The sequence below is a fragment of the Cyrtonyx montezumae genome, unplaced genomic scaffold (assembly GCF_038088225.1).
Source record: "Cyrtonyx montezumae isolate F1298 unplaced genomic scaffold, pur_monq_1.0 scaffold_1, whole genome shotgun sequence".
NCBI classification, from domain to species: domain Eukaryota; kingdom Metazoa; phylum Chordata; class Aves; order Galliformes; family Odontophoridae; genus Cyrtonyx; species Cyrtonyx montezumae.
In genome coordinates, this window is record NW_027071825.1 from 18847548 (window position 1) to 18874503 (window position 26956).

Here is a 26956-nt window from a genome sequence, read left to right on the forward strand (position 1 = left end):
CTGTTTTCCCTGTTCAATTAGCCAAGCATTCACGTTAGAACAAGATTAAAATGATTTGCATTTTCTATCTTCTATGAAACTCTTTAATTTTGTATATGTGCTTCTCCATTTGTTTGAAAGATACAAAAGAGCTATAGGTAACATTTCACTTCCCTTATTATAACTGCTACTATTATTGTTATATTTGCTCAAGTGTCTCACTCCCTCAGTTACATCTAAAACACCAGCAACTTTGTTATGCATTACTACTATTACTACAAAGCAAGAAGCTAACACTTCAGAGGGCCCAGTAACAGCAAATACTGCACATGTTGCTGGAATTAAATAACAAGGCACTTAGGAATATAGCTCATGTATCTTTCTTCGTTTCCAAGACGCAGTGAGTCAGAAGAGAAGCACCAGAGTACGATTAAAAAGAAATGCTTTTTGACAGCCTGCTGTACAGTGAACACTGAGTCACCATCACCACCCCAGCACAGCACCATTTCTTCTTGATATTTGGCATTCCATAATTAGAACAAATGACATGCTTAGGACAGAGCAAAATGTTTTTAGTTAATTTTCTTTGTCAACTCATTCACAGTCTTTACTGTTCTTCCTTGCCTCGAAATGTAAGGTACACAGTCACGATCAGTGCCGCCTCCATTTTAGAGACGTACACAGTCACGATCAGTGCCGCCTCCATTTTAGAGACAGCTCTATTATTATAAAAGAAAATGCCACCCACTTGCTAACACTGGAGACTAATTAACTCTGCAAATGCTGCTTAGAGTGTAAAAATCACCCTGATTTTTCCAGGAGCTATCCTACTAAGTCAAGAGGATTAGACAATAGTCTCCATTGGCCCCAGAACAATTCCTTTCCTTTGTTTGTTTCTCTTTTTTTTTTTTTTTTTTTTTTTGTTTTTTGCTTGTTTGTTTTTTATTTCAGCTCATTTTGCCCAGAACTGTTATTTACGTATCGTTTTATGTAAAAGCATAAACGGTCTCTGTAGTAACTCCAGTTATGAACCTATCTGCTAAAAAAAACGCTTTTGGAATGCTTTCTGTGCATTCTCTCAGTCAGTTTTCAAAGTGTTGACTTTTAAAAGCAAGCGGTACTTGAAGTTCTTGTAAACAGGTCAGTTAGTAAGCTTTGATGATTTCCACAGCTGTACTGAAATCCAACAGCTACATAGATTCATTAACTATATGGCCTGAAAAGAAATCTTCACATCCCACTTACTTGCATATAATTTATTAAAAAAAATAAATGAATAAAAATAGCTCAGTAAACTTGCACTTTACTTTTTATAGATCTATTTTAACACAAAGAAAAAAGTTGTTAACTAAACATGCAAGTCATTCAATGAAATGAGGCAACAAGAAAGATAAAAGCCAAGACTCACAACACTGAGGTTTGCATCTGGTGGGAAAATCTTACAGTAACATCAATACAAATTTTGCAGTTCAATTAATTGTTGTCAGGATTAATAGCATAAACAAGATGCAAAAAAAAATCTAATCTGGTTGTAAATCAGCAGTGTTATGTGAATTCTTTGTGTTCAGTAAATACTGGGTAAATAGTTCCAATTAGTTTCATGCAGCTAGATATCAAATCAGATATTTCTGTGATTTTTAGTTTTTTCTGCTGGGACAGAATTGAAAAAAATGAAAGAAAAGAAATATATATTTAATTAACAATTAGAATAACTTGATTTATTCTTCAGTTTAAAATGCTAATAACTAATATAATCCTTTAGCTAAGTGATAGATATTTCCTCTATACATGATTATCCAAAGAGCCATTAGTAATACTAATTAACAAACAGGGGTAAATGTTAGTGATTAACCCTTATAATCAGTCTAAGTAAGGAGAAATAGTTCATTTAATGTTCCACTGAAACTCATAAGGAATCTATAACAGCTACCTTACTTATGTAGAACCGCAATGTTCTAGAGCTCCTTAGGAACTTTGAGGCAGTAATTTTATTACATATTTATGTAGTACCAAATATTAAAAAAGACTCCATCTATGTAAGGTCTTTGGATATTAAAAAATACATAAATATGTGAAAACTGAAAATAATGGAAAGAAGCCGTTACTATCTAAGTTATTCCCTTTATATGTTTACTTAGTATAAGTGAATGCATGAAATCTGTTATTGTTTTCCATAGACTATTTATAACATAATGCAAAACTTCTTTGTAATCATTAAACATTCTATCAGTCCTCTCCCAGACTGTGGTCTAATTTTCTTCTCATCAAAAACATAAATGTTCTAATGGAAGGTTAGTCTGTACATCAAGGCAAGTCCAACTCATTTCACGTTGATCATTTAATTACAGTTCCTTAAAGAGTTTGATGTATGCTCTAATGTGCTAATTATTTTGATATCTAACAACTTAAAAACTTGGAGAGGACAATCAAATTGCCATTCTGACTAGAAAATGAAAAGTATACGTGTAAATTCAAAAATAGTTCATACTCAAATAGCTACAAATTCACGTACAGTACAATACTCATAAGTTCTCTAAACCATCAGATATGTCTTCTTTCTATGTAACAGACAAGCCATGTTTTGGGGTCTATGGTTTAAGCCTATATCAATGACTTCTAAACATTTTATCTTTTGATAGCCATCTTTATTTTTTTTGTTTTTTATCTGTGTAGAATATTGTTACCTGTTAAGTGTCATGTACCAAGAGTTTCTAGCAACAGTGTGTGTGCTGTTTATGTTGTTGATAAAAATAAAATGACAGTGGAAATGAGTACATAGAACTGAATGATAATCAGAGAGTAATTGAGAAGGGACAGCTTGATTCAGTAGGAGCTGAAATATGTCTGTAGGTCTGTTTTTGTGAAGCTAGGGTGCTACAGATAAGAACTTTGAAATTAGACTGAAATACAATTAATCTGACTTGCATCATGTTTTCTGCTGTTATCTCATTTTTGGCCTGCAAGGTGATCACATTTATAGAATACAGTGGACAATGTCAAAAGTTTTGCTGAAGTCTAGGCAGACTATGTCAACAGCCTTTACCTCATCCACCAGATGGGTCACTCGATCATAGAAGTTCAGTTGCTGCTGCATGTGCCACGTGATCAGACTGAAAGACCTGTAGTTCCCTGGATCCCCTTTTATGACCCTTCTTGTAGATGGGAGTTACACTGGCAAGCCTCCAATCCAACCTCTCTGGTTGATCAGGAACACTGGTAGATGATGGAAAGTTGCTTGGCTATCACCTCTGACAGCTCCCTCAGCACCCTCATGTGGATCCCATCCATCCCCATGGACTTGTGGTAGTCCATGTCTCTGTTTCCACCTGATTATTCTATTACCCATCCAAGACTTCCAAGTCAGGGAGTAGGGTACCACAAGGATAACTGTTCTGACTTTTAAAGACAGACATAAAGAAAAACATAAAGATGTAAAGAGAACCTCAGCCTTTTCTTAATCCTCAGTGGTCACATTCTCTGCTGCATTCAGTAAAGGATGGAGATTCTCCTTAGCCCTCCTCTCACTGTCAATATATTCATAAAAAAGTTTTTTGTTCTCTTTTACCCCAACAGCCAAGTTGAGCTCAAGCTGGCCTTTTGCCTTTCTAATTTTCTCCCTGCACATCCTAACAAGTTCTCTACACTCTTCTTAAGTTTCCTGTCCTTTCTTCCACAGGAGGACTCTCTTTTCTCCTGGAACCTCAAGAAAAGCTCTCTATTCATCCCTGCTAGTCATCTTCCCCACTAGCTCATCTTGAGGCACAGGGGGACAGCCTGCTCCTGTGCCTTTAAGATTTCCTTCTTGAGGAGCAACCAGCCTTCCTGGACCCTTTTACCCTTCAGGACCAAACCCCAAGGGACTCTCGTTACCAGTGTCCTGAACAGTTCAAAGTCAACCTTAGAAAATATTTGAGTTTTTCTGAAGTCCAAGATCTTGCTGCTTTCATCCAAAGAACACTAAAGGGTTTTCTCAAGGATCTGATCAGAAGTACATCTTCCACAGAATCTCTGCTCAGGTTTCCCCAAACCATGTTGGAGATGTTGTAGAGTATGTACTGGGAGGCATGATGTGTAGTCTTGTATACAGAAAAACAGTCATGGACAGTCTTTAGCAGTACATTACGAATTGCAATGAACTTCACATAATTCATGGTAAGCACTGCTACTTGGATAATGTTATAGTCCAAAACAAACTGTCGAGATAGTTTCTAGAGTAGGAGTGGAGACAAAACTGACCTACGAACAAAAGACCTGATACCTGCACTCATTCACTGACAATAAACTAGACTGAGGCATTTTGAAAACTGCAAATGTGGGAGGAAATGCAAAGAGAGGATTAACTGTCCATAGTAGACACGATAAAGCTTTTAACTGCATGAAAGTAATTAATTCTACACAAAACCAAAAAGCCTGTACAGAGTGGCTGATAAGTACAGGAGAGCACTTAATTAGAAATGGTCATGTATTTACATCATACTACAATGGATAGCACAAAGAAACAAGAATTAGGATTGTCCTTTGGCAACACAAGATCAGAACAAATCTCATTCAACTGTCACTTTTCTAATTGTAGGTGTCAACACTACATATTCTGAAATTGTTGATTACAAAATCATACAGTAGGTGATGGCTTACTTTTCATTTGGAAGTGCCATGGTAAGTTGGAACAACTATTTGCTCTCACTGAGGGGCTTCCATTGCCCAATTCCCTTACAAAGAAAGGAGTAGGAAGTCACAAGGATCCCCTCATTATCTCAACCAATTATCCTACAGTTAGAACACTTTAACCAAACCTTTGAGAATCCTAGTCTTACAAATAGCACAGATTGAAAAGGGTATCTGATACGTTTGTTTGTATCTACAGTTGAAAACTTTCAGCTGTTGATCTGTTCTAGAGAACCTTTCCCTAAAACTAAGTCACAGAAAATTTGATTGTTGACATAGAGAGGAACAGCATAGGTTCCTGAAAGCATGAAATATATGGATTGTATGTGTAATTGTTATTTGCTCAAGTGCTGCTAGACTGAATTCTCATGTGTCTGTTTTGATGTGAAGCCTTTTTCCCTCTTACTACATCACCTGCTTCACTGTTGAGTCTCCAATTATTTAGTTTCAGCCCTTGTTGAATCTGTAGTTAATCTAAAAGCAAATATATCTTTTCATTTTGTTTCTATGTGAGATAAGATCTGGAAAGCTAAATGTTGATGGAGTTCCTAACTGCCAAATCTAATATCTTCAAATGTAGACATAAGGAAAAAAAATAGGAAAGTATAAGGGCATGTCCCATAACCATGCTGTTAAGTGAGAGAACAGAAAAATTAAGTATTTGGGTTTCAGAAATCAAATCCAAACTAATGTTATCACAGTGCATGTGTCCTATCTATTCAGACAGCATGGGGAAACAAAAGGAATAATTAAAGATTACAAGATCTTTGACAGTATGAAAAAAGTTGCTAAAGAGATGTTCAAGCTGATTAGTACTACTAAAACATCTTTTCATTTTTAGATTGTAATGCTTATACAATTAACTCAATAACTATTTCAGCCACAAAATCATTTGTAATACAAGGCCTTATTTCTACAAGTTAAGTGCATCTCAATGTTATATTTTGATAAAACCCAGTGGCCTGAACTCAGCTACACAGAGTCCATTCAGCTTTTACTACTTGACATAGTCTCACAATACACCTCCAGGCTCTATACAGGACTACTGCCATCTCATTCTCCAGAAGACAGGCTGGAAGCAAAGCACTTCTCTTTCACCATCATGCATAAATATCATTTCCACTAACAAGAACAGTGTCTTCTTTCAAAGTTTGATTTACAGGTGCTATAAGGCCATTGTGCTGACTGCATGTCAGTCTCCAAGGAAACTAGTATCATATGTATTCTAGAAGCATCCATAAAAGAAAAGTAGTCTTGTTAAAAGTATTCTCAGCAAAACCTCTGCTATGAGCAGAAGCAAAGTTCAAGGTCTTCTGTTGAATAGTTGAAGGATGCTGTGTTCAAATAAAAGGCTCCAAAGGAAATAATATCAGGTCAAGCTGGGAATCTATCTGTCGTACAGACTTCAGTTTTGAGAGTCAGAAATTGCAAAAAACTATTTAAAGCTTTACAAAAGCTCAGCATTATTTTATAATTTTGCCTAATTTCAGATTGGTATCTCCTCTGTATACTTAAGCACTAGTACTTCCTGTAACATATCTGCTTTTTGCTATTACACTTCTCAGCCCAATCCATCTCAGCTTGTACCTCTGTATTTTAAAGCTGCTTCTCAATCTCTATCTAGAATTTTTGTCTTTCATTTGTATCACCCCTATGAAGAAAAGCACAGGATATCATGTCCCAACCTAGAGGACTGCTGTTCTCTCTGCTTCCAGGAGCCAAGCAGCTGCTTGTCACAGAAACTCAGAATCACAGAATTGTAGAGGTTGAAAGGGACCTCTAGACATCATTGAGTCCAAACCTGCTGCCAAAGCAGATCCCTAGAGAACAAGACTCCACAACCTCTCTGGGCAGTCTGTTCCAGTCCTCCGTCACCCTCACTGCAAAGAAGTTCCCACGCACATTTGTGCAGAACTTCCTATGCTTCAGTTTGAGGCCATTTCCCCTTGTTCTATTGCCACACACTGCTGAGAAGAGTCCAGCTTCATCCCTTTGCCTCCCACTCCTTAGATATTTATAGACATGGATCAGATCTCTTCTGAGTCTTCTTTTTTCAAGGCTGAACAGACCAAGGTTGCTCAGCCTTTCCTCATAGGAAAAGTGCTCCAGGCACTTAATCATCTTGGTGACCCTCCACTGGACTTCTTTGAGGAGATTCCTATCTTTTTTGTACTGGGGAGCCCAGAACTGGGCTCAATACTCTAGACGGGGCCTTACAGGGGCAGAGGGGGAGGATCACCTCCCTCAACCTGCTGGCCATGCGCTTCTAAATGCAACCCAGGATCCTGCTGGCCACCAGGACACACTGCTGGCTCATGGCCAACCTGTCATCCACCAGGACACCCAGATCCCTCTCCTCAGAGCTTTTTTCCAGCAAGTCATCTTCCAACCTGTACTGGTGCATGTGGTTATTCCTCTCTAGGTGCAAGACTCTACCTTTGCTCTTTTTAAACCTCATCTGGGTGTTCTCTGCAGTGCAAAGGCTATGTTTATGGAAAAAGCACCACACGAAATGCACGCAATTGCACAGTAATTAATGATTGTATATGGCATTTCCAGAGTATGTGCAACATCGCACTTAAATTTTAAATGAGAACACACATTACACTTCTTCAGCCTCAGTTCATCCTTTAACATGCACCTGAATCTTTTCCTTTTTTGTTTTAAGTAACGGTTTTCTTTTTTTTTTTAATTTTAATTATTATTATTATTTTTTTTATCCTAGAAGAAGTTTCATTCAGAACAGTTGAACTAAGCGCAATGGAAAGTTTAAGTTAGTAAAGCAGTAATGTGAAACACGGGAAGTCAAAGATACTACATAATACATGAGATTCCCACTACTGTTATCGTAGGACTGACTGACAAACATAGCTGCTCAATATTGAAACTCATTTTCTCTTACAGTAGCACAGCTCAGTACAACCAAACACAAATAAATGGAACAAAAGATTGCACCAAACAAACCAAATAAAAAGTGCAAAAGAGCACTACTGATAATGCAGAGTTTCACTGTCACCTTGAATCCAAGTGGACTATGGTAATTCCACACATTTTCTTAAAATAGTTTAATTTCACTTTAAGGAGGAGTTTTCGTCACATTCAGCCATGATCATCTCTGCATAAGTATACTTATATGTTTGCATACGCTTACGTACAGACACAAATAACTACAAAAAAAACCAAAAACAGTTACACGATTTGAAGATGGTAGATGGGTTCAGGCATGATTAAAGTTCAAATATGATATTGAGTAAATTGATGGAACTGGCAGAGGTAGGGAAAAGGTTAAAAACAATGTACAGAGTTAGAGCAACTCAAATATTTAAAAATAGTTTCTTTTTAATTATTTTTAATTAATTAATTTTAAATCTTTTTTTTTTTTCAACTTTTTAAATTCAAGAAATATCGTGTTGGGGGTTAAGTCCTCATATGTCCCTGTGCAGCTTGCCTTCACTTTTCAAATCTAGATCCTTAGAATGTGTAGAAACAACTTAAGTCATTGTAATGGATAGTAAAAACGAAGTATGTACTAGCAATACAGCAACAGTCAGTCTATAATTTTCTGCAGCAGTTTCATCAACTCCAGAAGCGCAGCATCTGTAAGGTTGATATCATGCATGTTTCCAGAAAAAGATTTTTTATCAAATAGCAGTCATAGATACGTTGAAACTGGCTTCTATTTTCTTATCAGAGCTGGCATTAGGACCTTAATATAGTGACTAGACTGTCTTGCCAATATTTGTTCCCCAATTACCTACCCCAAAGGAGATCACCTGCAGTTGTCAGTGTATTACTCTGCCATTATGAAACCCCACTGTGCAACATGAGAATGTTTTCAAATCTTTAAGTTACCCTTTTGCATTTCTCATTGAATTTCATTCTGCATTTGCAATGATCCATAGATCATTTTTACTTGAAGTTAAAACATTACAAGTAAACAAGTAAACACAGATACATTTTCCTATTGATTTCCACATGAAAATGCAATTAAATTTGTAAGATTTTTTTCAAATGTTAACACTTTATTTGATAGTAAATGCTCAAAAGTATGCTTCCATTGTAGACAACAATTATACTGCCAGAGGTATAATGGAAGAAAAAAAAATAGAAGCCTTTAACATGTTTCCTTTTTATATATTTTCCTCAAAAAACGTGATTTGCAACAGAAGACACAGCTTATGTGAGTTGGATGTGCATATGTATTTATGTGTATGTATTCATACATACATGAATAGTATCCTCCCTTGATAGAAAACACAAGTCTATTATAAATCTTAAAATAAGACAGAGAGTCTGATAAGCCTACTTAGAATTACACCCAAGTGGAGAAAGCAAGAAAGATCAGATGTTCTTAAGGTTCTAACTGGTCAAGTAATAAATACACCTGTAGAATTCTTCCTCTGAAAGGTGATCAATCTATCAAATAACAAATGAATTAAAAAGTAATCTGTAGCCTTAGAAATTTCATTTCTATAGTGAGGGAGACAAATAAGGAGCAGCAATTAATTCACTTCACCTGGAAAGGATGCTCATTTAAGTCAATACCAGAGAAACTGCTTATATGTATGAAGAAATAAAGTAATATTCATAGAATTAAGCTCATTACTAGTAACTTACCAAAGTGAATGATATAAGTAATCAACAGAACTCAAGTTAATTTTCAAGAAACCACACAAAGGGCATTTTAAATTATGCCTCTTTAAGATTCATTAACATAAAAATGCTTGATGGTTTTACACAGAGGAGCTCAAGAGATAAGCTTTTCTAATTGTAGTCACAAAAATAAAATGAGAACAGATTTCTTCCACTATCATGTTGGAAACTAGCCTATGCAATACCATACTAGAGCGATAATTGCTATTCTGACAGGCATCTGACCACGTCAAATCTACTAGCTAGTCTTTTTTTCAAGTGCAAGAGAAAATCCTGTTTGTATTCAAATCTGAAAGATATGACAAAAAAGAAAATCAAATCACTTTGTAGGTGCACTAAATTCTGCTTAAGCCATGCAGTTAATCATTTTAGCCCTCCTCTATACAACAGTCAGTTACAGGAAAATAAATCAGTGGCAGTATTCAAATAACAAAGCTTTAATGCTTAACCAGGTATTAACACTACCATGACACTAAAACCCTACTGGCAGAGACATCGTTATTGGATAACTTTAAAAATATTTTTAATGCTTCTAGGAAAATAAGATAAAGCAATAAAATTGATTGACCGTTGTATCTTGATTAATCATATTTTTCATTATTGTAGAATTGAAATGAAGAAAGAAGATAGACTTCACAGCTACAACAGTAATTGGGCACAGCAGTCATAAAACAGGGATTACAACCTGTGGGTAATTTGAGAATAATGGAAAATTACTTCAGGAGTTATATTAGGCTTGGTTTTGTGTTTTAGATCAAGCAATTTGGAGAAGACTCATACTGAATCCTGAGAATAGAAACATGCATGCTACTAATATACAAGTCATTTTCTACTCACTAAAATAAAGGGCTAACTTTCCTTTCTCCACAACCATGCTGACTTAACACTTTTAAAACTCATACACTACCTGATTATTGAATTTAGATTTTTTAATCTTTATTATAGAAAATATTAAACAATACCTCTACTACTTAATCAAAAGGGAAAGGAAAAGATAAATCCTAGAAAAAAATATGGTGTCTGGAGGAACATCTGCTGGACTCTATCTAGATGCTTAGTTTTATTGTTACTCAAAACACATTACTTATTTATATTATCACCATTGTGAATGTATTTATTGTGTTCCTTTATTGTCTGTTTATGTAGATTGCACATCCTAACCAAAAGAGTTCACTACAGAAGTGATAATATTAGTTTCTAGAAAACAGATGTCTCTAGACATCTAGTCTCAAGATTTTCAAATGCTGGAAGGATAATTTTAGGATATCAAGAATTTTGAAGTAAACTACTTGATGCTCAAAGTAATCATATTTACAATTGCACTATTGCCTGCTACCAGTGTTAATAAATGAAGTTTGTCCTCTCTGAAGTAATGAAAGGGAGAAAGGTGCACTGGGCAGACCTCACAATCAGAGAATAAGATACGTGCTGTTCCAAGTCAAACATCATTAATTTAAGTAGGATCAGAGGCATCCTTTTACTCAGAAATACACTCCCAGATAACATTACTACATTCTTCTTTTCGGCACACTAAGCCCATATGTGATACAGCCTATTTCTGTTCAGACAATGATTTTGTGCTGAATAGCTTCTGCAAACCTAACAAACAAGTAATATCAATGAACACCAAACCAAATCTGCTGTTTTCTTTTATTTCTGACTTACATCCACCTTTCCAAATTATCTAAGAGCATCATCCCCTGAGAGAAAAATGACTGATCTTGCTAGCTAGCTACACTATTCTAATTCTGTTCAAGATTACAATTTTTTTTTTTATTTTTTCCCCTCATAAATGAACACTTCTGTGATCAGCAAAGTTAGCAAACATTACACAGTAAGCAGAGACATTCCATACAGGTCAGGAAATAGAATTCAGCTGACACTTGCAGGGCCCTGGAATTACTTGCCTGTACCACCAGGTATAACAAATGTGATGAGCAAAGAAAAAGCTGGTATCATTGCCTAATTTTCATTTTTCAGTTGTGAATCCCATCCTAGCCATAGTAAACCCGTATACTAACCACTTAAGCTAATCAGCTATTTGTAGTACTTGAAAACTAGATTTCCCATAGCACTTTTTTCCCCTCCTGTGTGCATTTCAGTAACTTGAAAGGGCATTATGTATGTATTTTCATGTGTACCTATCTCTGTTGGGATCCTTTTCATTTAACAATTTAAAAAATTTCAGTCTTCAACTGAAATCCATTGTTAATTTAAAAAAAAAAATCATATTACAAAGGAGGACTCCCTTTTAAAAAAGCACATTTACAGAGATACAATGTCCCTGATGGGCCATTAAAGTCTGATGTCAATCTTTCCAGCTAACTGATGTGAAAGTTTAGATTTCTTCATAAATTTTAAAGGAATTAAACAGAAAAGGCATCTAAACATACATTATGCTTTAAGATTGAAAAGCCACTTCTACAAGATCACCACTTATAAGAAAACTACAGCTGATGTGTCTCAACTTTTAAGTTTATTTTTTATTTTTTATATAAAATGATTTCCAGTTTGTATTGTTCAAATATATTTTTTATTGGTCCCTTGTTATCAGAAAGAAAAAGACAGAAGAATAAGAATTATCACTACAAATGTTCCAGTGATCTCTCAATACACAAACATGAACATCCTCAAATTCACACTTCATTAACGTTCCAGGTAACGTTAATAGGCCTTCTGATGAGTGCACAAATATTTCAGGATAAACTCTATTCCCTGATCTACGTGTCTGCAATTATGGACCAAGAAACATCTCATATAGATCAAGTACAACAGAGGTTTTGTTCCAAGAACACAAGCAACAATCCTGAAACAGCCTGTACTAACCATGACCAAAGAATGAGAAATTTATGACAAGTTCTTTCAGAGAGGATCTGCAGTATCTTCCCCATTTGTACAGAAAAAATGAGATTTTTATTTTCTGTCATCCAGAATGAAATAAAATTCAGTGGAAGCGAAGCCAGCTATGTGATGCCTGAGAGACTGGGGTAAACTTGATAAGTAGAGGTAGCAAGGGTGTGCTTACCTGGACTAAGGGGAATGACAAAATCACAGAATACAAGCCTCTCACATTCCAGGTGTATCCCTCAGCTACTTCCTGTGGGTTGCTATGGCTCTTTTCACTCTGGATTTTATGCTGCTGCTAGGCATTTAAGAGTTAAGAATGCTGTATTTCTTCAAGTTAATGAGGAGATTCACTAGTGATAAAAGCTACCAAAATCTATACAGAAATGAAATTAATTTATCTAGAAATATATTAAAATCAGTGACATGATTTATCCATTTTACTGGTATCAAAAGCCCATGCATTGTATTTCATTTCTTTGCAGGGTTAGCATTTGCTCCTTCTCATTAAGTCTAACTGGATAATTAAATACATTTTTTGCAAATGAAGAAACCAAGACAAAAGCATACTGACTCAAGATGCACATACAAGATGTAAAATTTATTGACAGAACTCTTTATACCAAAATGTCAGTTCTGCAGATTTGCACCTCATGAACTCTACTTCTGTATAAGAGATGTATCTGAGATACCACTTGACTACTTCCTCTCTAGCATCAAATATAACACATCACACATGAATCACACATGAAGTACACCTGTCATTTCTATTTTTTTTCCAAATTAGCACATCATCATCCGAACTGGATCAATCTGAGCAATCCATCTGTCACTATAAATTTAAGGGATATATTATCATCACCATATCTAAAGAGTTATGCACGAAAACGCCAGCACATCAAAATGATTCAATACAAGTAAGAGTATTAAAATCTTCGGTGGTAGTCTTCTGTGCATAATGCTAAACACAGAATCCCAAGTCCTTTAGCTCAAAGCTTGAGAAGATACAGTTCATAGAACAGTTAAACAAATGTAAAATCACCATTCTGTGGTTGGTTTTGTGTGTGTGTGTGTGTGTGTGTGTGTGTGTGTGTGAAATTGAAATTGCCATTTCCATATCCCAAATTTGCTAAATCAGATAATTAATACACAGCAATAGTGAGAATAAAAAGTAAGTCTCAAGAGATCAAACTCTTGCTGTAGCCAAGTCTTTTAAAACACTTAAAACTTATAAATGCAACTGCCACAGCACAGAAACAAATAAGCAAATATACAAAAACTAAAAAGTCTCAAAATTTGACATATAAAAAAAGTATTCACTCAGTTATTTTACACCTGTGTTTAGCAGATCTATTTGTTCAGTGTATCATCTAGCTTCGATAAAAAGAAAGCATTTGTTGCTGGTACTGCATGCAACCACAACTTTTTATAGCTACATATGCTTTATTTGAACATAGGAGATAGAAAAAGAAGGCAAAAGAAAACACTCCACAGCTAGTGCACATATTCAAGGATGTCTTCTGCTCTGAGCAACATCTCTCCCTGTAATGGCACTGATAACACAGATGAGGAACTTTAGTTGAAGCAGCAGAACACACAGGGAGATGCAAAGAAGTAGCTAGACAGGAACGATTTTTTTTTTAAGGAAGAAGAAAATACATGAGATTGTCTGTAAACATTTTGGGCCTGACCTTTCTGATAGAAGGTAACAGAGAATTAAGCATAGGCTTGCAAAGGTGACCCATGGTTAAGTAGCAGTGTCCAAAGTACATTTTTATTTTTGTTTTTGATGGTGTTATCTGGTTGATTCTGACACTGAGGACCCAGCTGCTGAAGCATGGGCATCTAGCATATTCTGAGTGCAGCAGCTTAGAACTCCTGCCTCCCTGTCCCTTCCCAGAGGTGCACAGCATTGTCTGTGCCCTATGTGTGCTGTGTTTGTTAGCCCTGCAGGTACCACGGATGCCAAAAACATTCAACACAGTGCTTGCCCTGCCATTTAAGCAGCCAAATCCTGTCCTGTCCAGGTGTATTGTGGAAATCTGCACTGATGTCAGGAGTACTCTGTGGTTGCTGCTGAGAGAGAAGATGCAGCCCACCATGCTGAGAGCACAGCCAGGCCCAGCCTTGGTGTTTTGGGATGGAAAGGCTGCCAACTCTCTGCTCTGCTTCCCTACGGTTTGTTTGCTATTAGTTAAGTGAAATGATACACTTTGTTTAAAGTAATGGTTTAGAAAGACTAAATATGTGGGGTTTCTTTTATTTAAAACTGTTGAAAATAATGTCCCAGGATCTGTGCTTATATTGAAAAGCCAAAGATGTCTGACAGTGTCAGGCTGCAACCCTCTTCTGGATTATAATTACTGTAAATTCCTCTACATTTCCATATTATTGTTCAGCAGTTTGAATTTGTAATGCTACAAATTTCTGTAAAATGTGAGGTGGTGAATATGGCAGGGTTATCCGTTTCTTCCTCAACACACTTCAATCTCTGACTGCCGAAATCTGGGGTTTTAAACTTCAACACATTAAGCCTCAGTGTGACAAGGCTCCTGGTTCCCTGCCAAAGTGTATTCCCTGCTTCCCAGAAAATCATTAGATGTCATTGTAACTCACTCTATTATTGTAGGATTTTGCTGTCAACTGGGTAGAAAAAGGGAAATGAAAGCTCAGAGCCACTTACTGCTTCTCTGATTTCCAGCAGTTGATCCCAGACACCAAATACTTCTGACAATGAATCAGACATCTGCAGTGCAGGTACATTTTCAAAATTTAGGCCCAGGTTTTAATACTTGTAATGAAATGCATAACTTCTACTCTGCTGTAATAAACACTTAATGGATAGTTACCATCTAAGGCCCCTGTTGTTTAGAATGATTACAAAGGAAGGATTAAACACTAGATGGTATGAACTGGCAGACCAAAGACTCAATTTTTAACTCTAATAGTCCCTCAGCAGGTTCACACCTTACAGTGAAGTACAAACTCATCTACAAATAAGGCTAAAAGGAATAGCAGCACAGCTTTGTGTGTGTAGCAGCAGTGACAGCAATGTGACAGCCAAGAGGTCCTGGGCAGCTGTGCTCCAGGTGCTTGTTTGTATTATACCGTTCCTGGTATTGCTGCAAGTGCAGAGAGTGCCAGGACCAGTGCTAGCACAGCCAAAGCCATGGAAAAAAGAGCAAGAACCAGGTTTCAGGGCCAGGAGATCAGAAAGTATGACCAGGAGAAAAGTAGGAATCAAAGCAGAAGCAAGTCACAAGAACCTCAATGGATTTAAGCACGTTGCTTTACACACACACTATCTCACCTGCTACACTTTATGCCACATACTCCAGAAACACATCGAGCCAGCCCCAGCAGGCATGACACAGTCTTTGAGCCACCTAATGTTGATTCATTGTGAATGTGCTCCATTTATCACCTGGACAAACTCTTTGAGAGTGAGCAATGGGATCACATTGGCCTTCCTCATTCTAGATCGTATTTTACTCTAAAAGTAATTCCAGGGAAGTGAGAGCAATACGCATGAGTGTCAGCGACGATAGATGGAAACCTGACTAGAAAAAGAGAAGCAATCAATGCCACAGCAGGCCTGTTCACAGCATACTAGTCCAAATGGTGGAATGCAGACCACACACATGTCCTCCATAAAGTTTTGAAATGCATTAACAATTCATTAAAAGGTTTTTCTACCTTTTTTGGAAATATAATGAGTAGAATAGTCAATGAACAATCCTATATATCCTATGGATATATAAGAATATATTTAAAGGCAAACGATAAAAGCAAGGATTCAAACATAACTTATATTAAGACAAGAATAAAAAAGTTAAAATTGTACACAAATAAAAATATCTGATGCATGCATTTTAATAGCACTGAGAATTTTGTTCCTGGCATGTAAAGAAGGCAGAGAATTTTGGAAAAGGGAAAAGGGATGAAAGGTAGCCATGCACATCAAAGGCTGTATATCTGTGATTAAAAGAAGCTTTAAAGCTAGCAGACAAATGTGACTAGTTAGGCTAATCACAGATCAAACTTTTCTTACACCTGCACTTTTACAATGACTTTCAACAGCACAGCAATATCATCTTAAAGCCTTATGTTTCATGTCCTGAGATTTTTGCTGTAAAGTCCTAGGAAGATACTTAATGATGAACAGTCTTTCCAAAAAAAAAAAAAAAAGAAATGAAAACTACTTTATAGCTTCCATAAAGTCATTGTGCTATAGTTTTTCTTGCTACAGACCAGAATATTTAAATATCACCACAATATTCCAGCACTCAGAGAAAAAGTGCCTGCTCAGCCAGAAATCTAGAGGACATCACTACTAGACATAAAAATAAAAATAAAAATTGATATTTATATGACATTATACATGGCACACATTGTAGCAAATAGAATCACTTTTCTGTTTCTTCTTTATCTCTCTCCTGACACAGTGCATTTTTCCAGATTATTCAGTTCTGTGAAGCAAGGAATCATCTGCATTATACATGTACGCACAGTGATTTCACTCTGATATTCAGAACCATATATTGAGGCTTCAGCCCACAGTCTGTATCACATACATTTCACTATGAAGTAGCTGACTTCACAGGATCATTCAATGGTTACAGATGAGCAGCTATGTCAGACTGATGGATTGTGTCCATACTACTGTTTCTATAAGACTATAGCAACTTCTCCCCATGATGAGGAAAATTTGTTCTGAAATACTTTTGTTTTTAACAGAGCTCTCGGAATTGAAAAAATTTTAGTTGCTGATTCAAACTTTTTTTTTAATCTTTTCTTGATTATTCATCTAAGGAATATGTGTGAAATCGTCACAGATAAAAAACAACTACACTATGCAGTGCTCACAAGAGAGAAGCTAGAATATACCTGTTGATATAATATGGATGTAACACAGCGATTTAACAGAGCTTAATTGTAAATAAGGCAGTGACTTAAGAAGATTCAAGATGTCTGGATACACTTATTTACTGCATAGAGGATAGGTTTAAACACACATGTAAAGAAGGCCCTCACATTGAGTCACGAGGTTGAGACTAGAGCCCGTTGCTTATTAAACACCTTACCCCACAGAGGTAAGAAGCTTAGTGTGGCTGCATCCACTCCATTTGGTCAATGGTTTATGTCTAAGGGATTGTATGTGCACTGTCTATCCAAGATATAATCTTAGTGAAGCTAACAAAACTTACAATCAATCTAAGATGTGATCTCAGTAAGGCTAACAAAGCCTAAAGGAAATTATTAGTCACTTACTAGTCTGTATAGGATGCCTTGATAGCAAGGCATCCTGACATCAGGGTGTAAGGGATCTCAGCACAGGTGTGACCTCAAGAGGAATCCTTGCTCAAAGGGAGATATCCTGTCTTGCAGATAGCTGCCATGTAGAAGAGTTGAAAGGGAGCTCTTGGGCTGCTCACTAATTATGGGGGTAAGATGACTGATGCACAGACATAGGCCACCTTTTGGGCATAAGTTCTACCAGTCCTCTGCTGTTGAGACAGGGGTCTGCTGTCAGTTCTTTCAGCCCCTAGTCTGAGACAAATTTATGGTCAATAATCTGTTTTAGCAAGAATATTATCAGTACTGCTGGTCTTCCTTTGCAGAGCCTTGAGAGCAAGGCCAGGCTGAAGAAGGGAGGTGAGGGAGGAAGTCCTGGGGGGAGAAGGAGGAGTCCACCATCACAGAAATACAGCAAATATGCTTTCAAGAAAAAATTTCAATCAAACACTGCAAGTCAGCATCGCTTTGTATATTTAATTTTCTGTATGTGCAGCTGTTCATCCCTGTCTTATAACTGAATTTGTAGCACCCGTGAAAGACAGAGGCAATGTCTAATGAAGTCATTAGTGAATTGAATCTCTCTGGAGAAAATGGTCATTGCTTTCTGCAAAGCATAAGGTATAAGTAAGGCTTTAAGCAGAGTAATACATTTGAAGTGTCTTTTTATTCTTCACTGTGCATGAAATTTATCTGGTTCCAAGTAGAGACCTGAAATTTGGAAGAGACTGAATGCATTCTGGAAGAATTAGAAAAAGCCAGATACAGCCAGATACACTCCTTGTATAGGCTGACAGCCCCTTGAAGTCAGAATTTAGCCGTTAAGCAGTATGCTTCAGAAATTTAGCCAAATGATTCTCTCAGAAGATCATCAAAGGAAATGTGTGCAAGACTATCATCTCTGCTGCGCCTGTGGTTTGATCCTCTTTTGGCTCCTCAGTAGACCAGAATGCCAGAGCTTCGGATAAGAGATTTTGGAAACCTCAGAAATATTCTCTCCTCCTTTTTACAGCAGACAATGCCTGCTATTTTCAGACAGAATTCACTCATTTCATTTCATGCTACACTATTATTCATAAATCACTTGCCACTAGAAGAATACAGTAAGTTGCTTGGACAGTTTCATTTTTTCTCTCAAATCTACTCTAATGGTATCTTGTGACTAAAATTATAGGAAAAATGATAAACTATACATCCCTGTGGTGGTGTTCATGGTAATTTTAAACAGAAATTAAAAGTACAGTTATAGTAATAGTAATAAAAAAATAAAAAGGTAAGCATCTGATGTTATTATTTTACTCAAAACTTCTCTTCCTTAAGGCTTTTGAATTAAGTCAGTACTTGGAAACTACATGTTTGAAGATTATTATATAATAATTTCCTTTCAACATACAACAGCAGTATTTTTAAAAAGTAGCCCCACCAGAGCTTTGCTGTTTTTTCCTTTTGTTCATAACTTTTTTTTTTTTTTTTCACAAAATGATTTTCTTCATTTCTTTTTCTTTAGGCAGTATTTTTCCTGTCAGTTGTGTTTTCACCCAATGACAATGCTAACAATCAAGTTTACATCTGAGGCCCTTCAGAGCAGGAAAACAGTTATACACCTGGAAACCTGGCAATATAGAAGAAAATATCCACCTGTTCATATTTTTTCTAAATTCTGTAAGTCAGAGTGAAGCATGACGTAAGTGGAACAATTACTTATCTCATTTAGAGAGATAAATAATCTCTTATCCCCAAAGAGCAGACACAGTAGTGCTATTGCAGTAACACCAGCAGGTTGGTAGTACAATAATGTTTTTTAACAATAAACACTTCATATCTTAACATCACAGTGAATATTATTTGCCAGCTCAAGAGACCTAGACCTGTAACATCATTTCATTACTGGATGATGTTCAGTAGTTTACCACAGGAAGCTGAATATATTGGACCTATTTTGAGACTGGTAATAATAGTTCAGTATAGCTGGATAGGCCATTAAACAAAAAAGTAAGCATAAAAATAACTGTTCTAACCATTTCTCACAGACAGTATACAGCAAGTTACTGATGAGAATTTATACACACTGAAAAATATTCTTCTTCTTTGACATGTGGATCACGTTCCCCCAGCTTTCAGTCAAGCCAGTTTTAACTCCAGCCAAAAGTCACAAGTCAAGCTTTAAACAAGACTGCTCTCTCCCCAAGGAAAATCCTCATGCAACTCATGTTTTTTTTCCTTGTCATCACTCCCTTGCTGCCCAGTAGTGTCCTATCCTTTGCCAATCTGGGACAATCACCAAAGTAAAGCCACTAAGGTGACCAGGTGTTAGAGCACTTGCCACATAGCAACTGAGCACACCCTTGGGTGCCCAAAATTTTAACCGAACAAGTAAGCAAATGACGGTAAGAAGACAGGAGAGCCAACTAGGCAGCTTTGTCTGAACCCCCAGGTGGTGGCTGGGAGGAGACAGGAGATTTCTCCTCATGTTAATCTCAGCTCCCAAACCAAACCTGGGCATTACTGATGCCTCCCAGCTCCCTGCCTCAGGCTGCTGTGCTTTGTCAAAAGGAAGATAATAATGCCACAGAATAACTTAGGGTTCATTTTATGTTTTTGTAGTAGCAGGAAATCTTGAAGTAGTGCCATTCCCCTTTTTGCCAGCTCCCAGGATGACAGCCCAGAAGGATTATGCTTGATTATTTCAGGTCTTTCTCATCCAGCAAATGGAAAGGATGGAAATTAAAGCTGCACTCCAATTAGTTATAAAAGTAATTCAGAGTTATTAAATCATTGCAGAAGCTACTTCTGAAGAGTACGTCTTACTAAATCTCTTAAAATGTATTGACTTCGCCAGCCTTAACCCACACGGCAGCTCTTCCATTCAGTAACCAAACTATTTCATGTAGAGATTAACCTGGTGATCCCACACTTGAAAGGGAATGCTACAGGACTTCATTCATATTCTAGTACCAGCATTCTGCTGGGAAAGGCTAATTAATCCACGCTAATAGCAAAGTGATGGTACCTGAAGCCTGAAGGAAACGCTGAAGAATGGCTCTGCTAAGGTACTTCAGCCAAAACAGAAAATTTTGTTTGTGTGTTATGAGTGTTATGTTATCCTATCGAATCAACAAAACCACAGGAAATGGATGAATAAATCATTAGCTGGATATTGTAATCACAGTGGCTGCTAAACAAGTAGCTTTTGGCATAGTGTTTGTAATTTAATGTTGATCTCTGCATAAGATGCAACAGCAAGCAAGGATTTTTTTTCCAATAAATGAAATTGATAAAGAAAATTTTCCTTAATATACCCTGCAATTCCAAACACACTTTTTATACACTTAAATTGCAATAGTCATGTCAAGAAAACACACCTATCATACAAGTTTCCACTTTTCATGTATAATTTTATAAAGAAAAAAGCTATGACTGGCTATAATTGTAAATTTGGTTTTTAGACTTATGTAGCAGTGAATTACAGTTTGGAACTATTCATTATATTTATGAAATAGAACATAAAATATGTATGTGGTGTCCAAAGATTGCTAATATCACAGAACTGGGCTGCAAACTTTAAGAGAACTGCAGAAGTCCTTCATTTTTTACAAATGAGTAGTAATGAAACTTTCCATCTGAAAAGTTAATTATTCTTACTTCTATGATCTAGATCAACACAAAATATCTAAATTATTAATCTTAATCTATCTTAAATTAATCTTAATTGATTCTGACTGTTTTATTTGCATTATTTGTTGTCCTTGACAGTATTTTTAAGACTTAAATAATTCTTTCTAACATTATGATGAGTCTTGACTGAGACTTTTAGCACTGAAAGAAGAGCTTTTAGTTTTCAACCCTGCCAAACAGTATCAACAGCAGTTCAGATTTTCCCTATATCACATTTCCTCGTTGCTAGTAGAAAGCAGAGAATTAGACCCAAGAGTCATATTCAGACCATCTGCTTTAGAGAATGAGTTTACATGCAGTTCAGGGAATGGTCAGGGAGCCTGATTTCCCAAAATAGTACTGTAAAGATAGATTTCTCCAGGACACAGTTTGGAGCACAAAGAGCCAAATTTTTCTAAGTGAGACACTTTGTACCCCTATGCAATAAACACCTGGCAAACTTGTGCACTGACTAGCTTAGGTCTTCTTCAACTGCCTTTCTCAAACTCCTAATTGCCCATAGAAGTAAGAAATTTTAGGAAGCTACTGCCCACACACAGGCACTCAGAGGGCATCTGTCCTGAATATTCTTCCCATTCTGGGCTCATGGACAGGTAGATAAACAGCATCAAATGTTCTTCTGGATGGAAAAAGACCATCTGCAATTTTATTCTGTTGAGGCTAATCAAATATTTGAATATAATTCATTAGAATTAAGCAACACTGTGTTTCTCTGTAATTGTCCACAGGAGAACCAGGATGAACATGATTGCTCTCCTTATCAAGAGCAGCTGCAAATAACTAGGTCAGAGCCTGTGCCATAGGACCAGCTTGCAAGAGGCACCTTGGCAGGAAAGCAGGTTTTAAAATTTGTGTTAAATTGTATGCAAGTTTCCACCAAGTGACATTTGTCAGAAAATAGGTTACCTAAGGCTCACCCAAATTCTCCCTCTCACTCACAGTTGCTTTCCTGCTTGGAAGACTTCTAATTTAAGATCTTCATGTTCAGACTGAGGATGAAATTCTGTGTGAAACTCAGGAGATGAGAATAATGTGACTGAAGAAAGAGGAATTGTTTGCCAGATCAGTGATTTTCACGCAGCTCTGAACAAGTGCCTACAGCCTGTCCGGTGGCACAAATAGTTGTCTTTACTTGAGTGGAAATCATTTGATTGTCTGAAATAATGATGCAAACAACACTTTCTGTGAATAACTTCAATTTGGACATTGTCCCTTTTATGAGGTCAAGCTGCAGAGATCTTTACAGTTCAATTTTGCATTTGGAAAACTACCATGAAAGATTACAGGCAGCAGCTCAGATGTCAGATTGGAAGAACTGCAGTGGGCCCAAAAGTACAAAGGGATGATGAAGTAAGGAACAGCAATGTCAAATGGGAACTGGTAGTCCAAGAAAGAAAGAAAACAGCATTTCTGAAATGACACTGTGTCAGGCTATAATCCTGACAAGATTTGACTTTACTCTGGAAAATAATTAAAATTATTGCATTCTTCTAGTTGATTAAAATGGGTTTAGGAAGCTGAAGCTGCTGACAAGGTTGTAGGAAAATAGCTCGCCAAAATCTCATCCACTGTAGAATGCCCTGATCTGTGCAGCCGAGTTTGTAACTCAGGGATTAATAAACAAATGCCTCAATAAAACGATTATTGCCTCATTTCTGTTCTGAGGCAGTGCATATAACCCTTAGCTACACTGTCTTTAAAACAACAATTAAATAATGCTTCTAGAACCTCTGAAAAAGTATATATTTTTATCTCTTCTCCAAAGCAGGAAATTGAAGTAATGAGATTAAAATATTTTTCTGAAACTACATTTAAGCCATTTGCAAATAGAATTAGATCCTGGACCAACCTTCTGTCCACTAAAATTTATAAACTCTTTTTAAAGCTTGGGGAATTTTTTTTTCTTAAAATAACTTTCTTAAAGTAAGAATAGTAATTAAAAAATCATGTTACTTTGACTAAATCTGTGTATTAGAATGCAAGTAAGAACAAGCAGCAAGAACAATCAATACAGCTTACTGGTTAGGAAAGGATTATACGTTGATAAAAAAAAAAAAATTCCGATTACATAGTTGCACACACTGTGGACCTGAGAGACGTTTAATGAAAATGTAGGTGTACAGGCAGGTGCACAGATTATGCTGCATGGCATCAAATATGGAATTTGGTTTCACTGACGCAGGCTGTGACTCTGTGGCACACTTACACAGTGCTAGGATTTTCTTCCCCTTCCATTTCTTCTTGATTTGTTGTTCTGATTCACTGTAATCCTGAAATTAGTATTAGTTACGGAGGAAAAAAAAATAAAGAGGAAGAGAGACGCTTATCAGGATCTTCTAAGGCTTCATTAATATTTGCAAAGCACTTTGAGCTTCTCTGATGAAAGAAGCTATGGAGGACAAACTTTTATTGTTTTAACTATCATTAATAATTAGTTTTTCACTGAATTCATTGTGTCAATATACGAGTCACTGAACCCATATGCTTCATCAATTTTTGCACTGAGCTCAGCAAGCACTCTTTACAAGCTTCATTGCGATGACTGAGAATATGGGGTAAATACAACAAGGATAAATGAGTCTATTTACAAGCTATAGGCACATGTTTAAAACCAGCATTTTATCTACTGATCAGGAAAAAAAAATGTTGCCATAGCAATTATTACATACTATTGTACTGAATACTTCCTTAGTTACAGATGAAACCATCCCTTCAAACACTGAGCTCCTGTATGTTTGAACATAGTTTACAAAAAATGTTTCTTTTGGAGGTTTACTTAATATACTACATTCTCTAGTCTCTAGAATCACCACAAAATACGCCCATGGTGAAGCATGATTAGATGCTGCTTGCTGGGTGGTCCAGCAGCATGGCTTTGAGTCCTGGTCAGCACTCAGTCAGAAGCTGCACCATGGGCACAGTAAGTGGCATCCCTTCCCATCCCACTGTGCAGCTGTGACCTGTTTATAAGCCCCCAGCAAAGCGGATATCTACCTATTTCTGTAAGGGCTCTATGGAAACAATCAGAATTTTTACTGCTAACCTCCATTAATAAAATGTATTTGTGAGAAAAACAGAGCTAGAATTTCTCTGCAGTTCAGCCACTTTTGACTTGTCACTGTAATGCTATGGTTACCTGTTGGAGTGCCCACTATCTTATTTTTAACACTTCCCCACATTCTCTCTCTACTCTTTAAGGGCATTCATATACAAATATGAATATGTAAATATTCATTTACATAATTCAATCAAATTACTTACTTTTCCCTATAAAACTAGAAAGCAGATTTTTCATTAAGGAGTTTATAAGAAAGAAGTTGTTGGGTTTTTTTTTAATCTTGTTTTAAATATTTCCTTTAACATATGAAAATTGATATTAATATGATTCTCTAGCATTACAGGGGAGCATCCAAGTTTTTTGACACAATACGGTCTTGTAGTGCTTCAGATGTTAAAGTGGTGATTGTTAGCTTGTGTAGCTCAACACAGTTCCAGTGAAACTCCATCTTCCTTCACCTAAGAATCAAATTTGCAAATTTTTCAACTGTGTGTGATTCACTAGCAAGGGAAAGCTTTTACTTATTGTGCATATGGAATTGTCAAAAGCTGAGCACCCATTTAGAGAAACCCTTATTATACATTTTAGGAAATGTGCAGTGATTTATTTCCTCAGTCAAGGATACTGAAGAACATCGATTCTAAAGAAGAAAAGGGTCACCACAGCAGCCTCTCATCTGCCAATCATTCACTTCTCTCAGCCGCTACTCCTGCAGTCGTACCTTTGTTCAAGACAGTTACCCTGTTAGACACTGAGCTTGCCTCCATTGCAGATTTGTTTACAGCTCTCGTTTCTCTTCCCCTCAATTTATGCTAGAAACAAACTGCATTGTTTCTCTCTCTGCAAGGACATCATTTAGCTTTCACTCAGCCTTTAACAAGGTTATACTCTCATTACGAATAAGTATGTTTTGCTACCAACAGATCTGACTGCTGGAACAGATCCATTTTTTAATTTAATGCTGTTTCAAAAAAGGAAAGGTGAGCTAGAATTGTTATTATGAAAATTGGACTAGCATTTGGAAAAAAAAAAGACAAGCTCTTCATGGCAAACAAAGAGATGTGTAATAACACTTCCCAATTGTCACCCAAGTGATTTGATTTTTTTTAAACAGTCATTTTCTTTCATTTATAAATTTTGGACTAGAATGAGAGATGGCAATTGAGCAGGCTACACAATTTTACTAAGAGCTGGCAACAGAAGTGGCAGTGAGGGTATTGGAAGCTACCACATGAAATGAAATAGGCATTATTAGAGAATATATAATCTTTTACGCTTTGGAGATTTGTAAGAAACTTGGAAACTAAGGGAATATCTGTAACTGTGAGCCGAAGATGTGTGCCTTGACTTCCAAGCTAGTCAATCCACAGTGTTCATGCTAAGTCCTGCAGAAATCTTAGCTAATGTCCTGCAGTTAGCTGCTTTCTTTAGAAAAATGTGACAGCTGACTTGCAGTGTCTTTCAGTGGGCTGGTTAGCTCAAACACTGATACGTTGACACAGAGCTACCACATTCAAGAGCTTACTTCTCTGCATTGCACTGTGGACATGTTTAAGGCTGCTATGTGCTTCATTCAGATTGATTTCATAACTCACTTTGTCTTCCTTGATTTTCAAGAAAAATCCATTAGGACCAATCTCATTTGTTTCTTTCCACTGACTACCAAGGGTGCTAAATCATTATCTAAAATACTTCTAAGTTCTCTTACATAGTGTGCTTTATGACTGTAATAATTGCAAGATTTAGTTTTCTAATCTTCAACATATCATCTCAGTGAACTCAATTTGTTAGAAACATTTTTACATTGATACATTTTTTGTATGAAAAAAGTACCTTTAAAAGGTACCTGAATGTACCAGAATACACAAAACTCACTACATAATTAAAGATAGCATACTCATAGCTATATCATTCAAGACACACATCCTATTAGAACATTTCCATTCTCTAATGAAGAATGAGAGCAAACATACACCTCAATTAACCACTTGGTCACATCTTTATAGGTCTTATTTCTTTGAAGCTCCAGACCAGTATTTCTTTCTACTGGAAACCTGGGCGAACAAGATCATTAAGTCTGCTGAAACTTTTAACCCTTGAAAGGTGGCTGATGCAGTCCTTAAAGATCCTTATCAAAAGGAAATGGAAATAATGTATTTAGGACAAAGTCATTTTTTTCATCAAAGGGCAGATTTCTGGCTCCTGTTCAAGCAGTGCTCCTTCAGCCCTCTTCTCAAATCCTGTAGCTGCTCTTAGCAACGCTAATCATATCATCTGACCTTTCCCTCAATTCTCACTCTCTGAGGGTATATTCATATTTGGAATTGAATACACTACTGAACTCAATCTGATATTTAACTTTGAGATATTTGCCTTAACAGAAACAGATCTGCCCCAGTTGGCCCAAAATGGATGATATCTTGTTTTGGTGGCTCATGAACCAACATCTGTACTGATAACACACAACCAGGAGATCTTCTACTCTAACTCACATAATATAATCTTACACTTTGTGTCCTTGCTTTGTCAGAGATATTAAGAACATACCTAACATTATACAAAAGTAACAATAACTGTGGTGGATTTATCCCATGCTTTGTTGGTTTTCTGAAATTAATACGTGGGATAAAAACAGAGATTGATACTCCCAGCAGTGTAAGTAGCTGAAACTCTTCTGGTCTAGGCCGGTTATCTGTGTAGTGTGTCCTGCCTTGGACAGTGGTCAACCAACAATGCCGAAGGAAAATTTAAATAGCAAGGGAAACCTAGAGGTTATTTTCCTAGAAC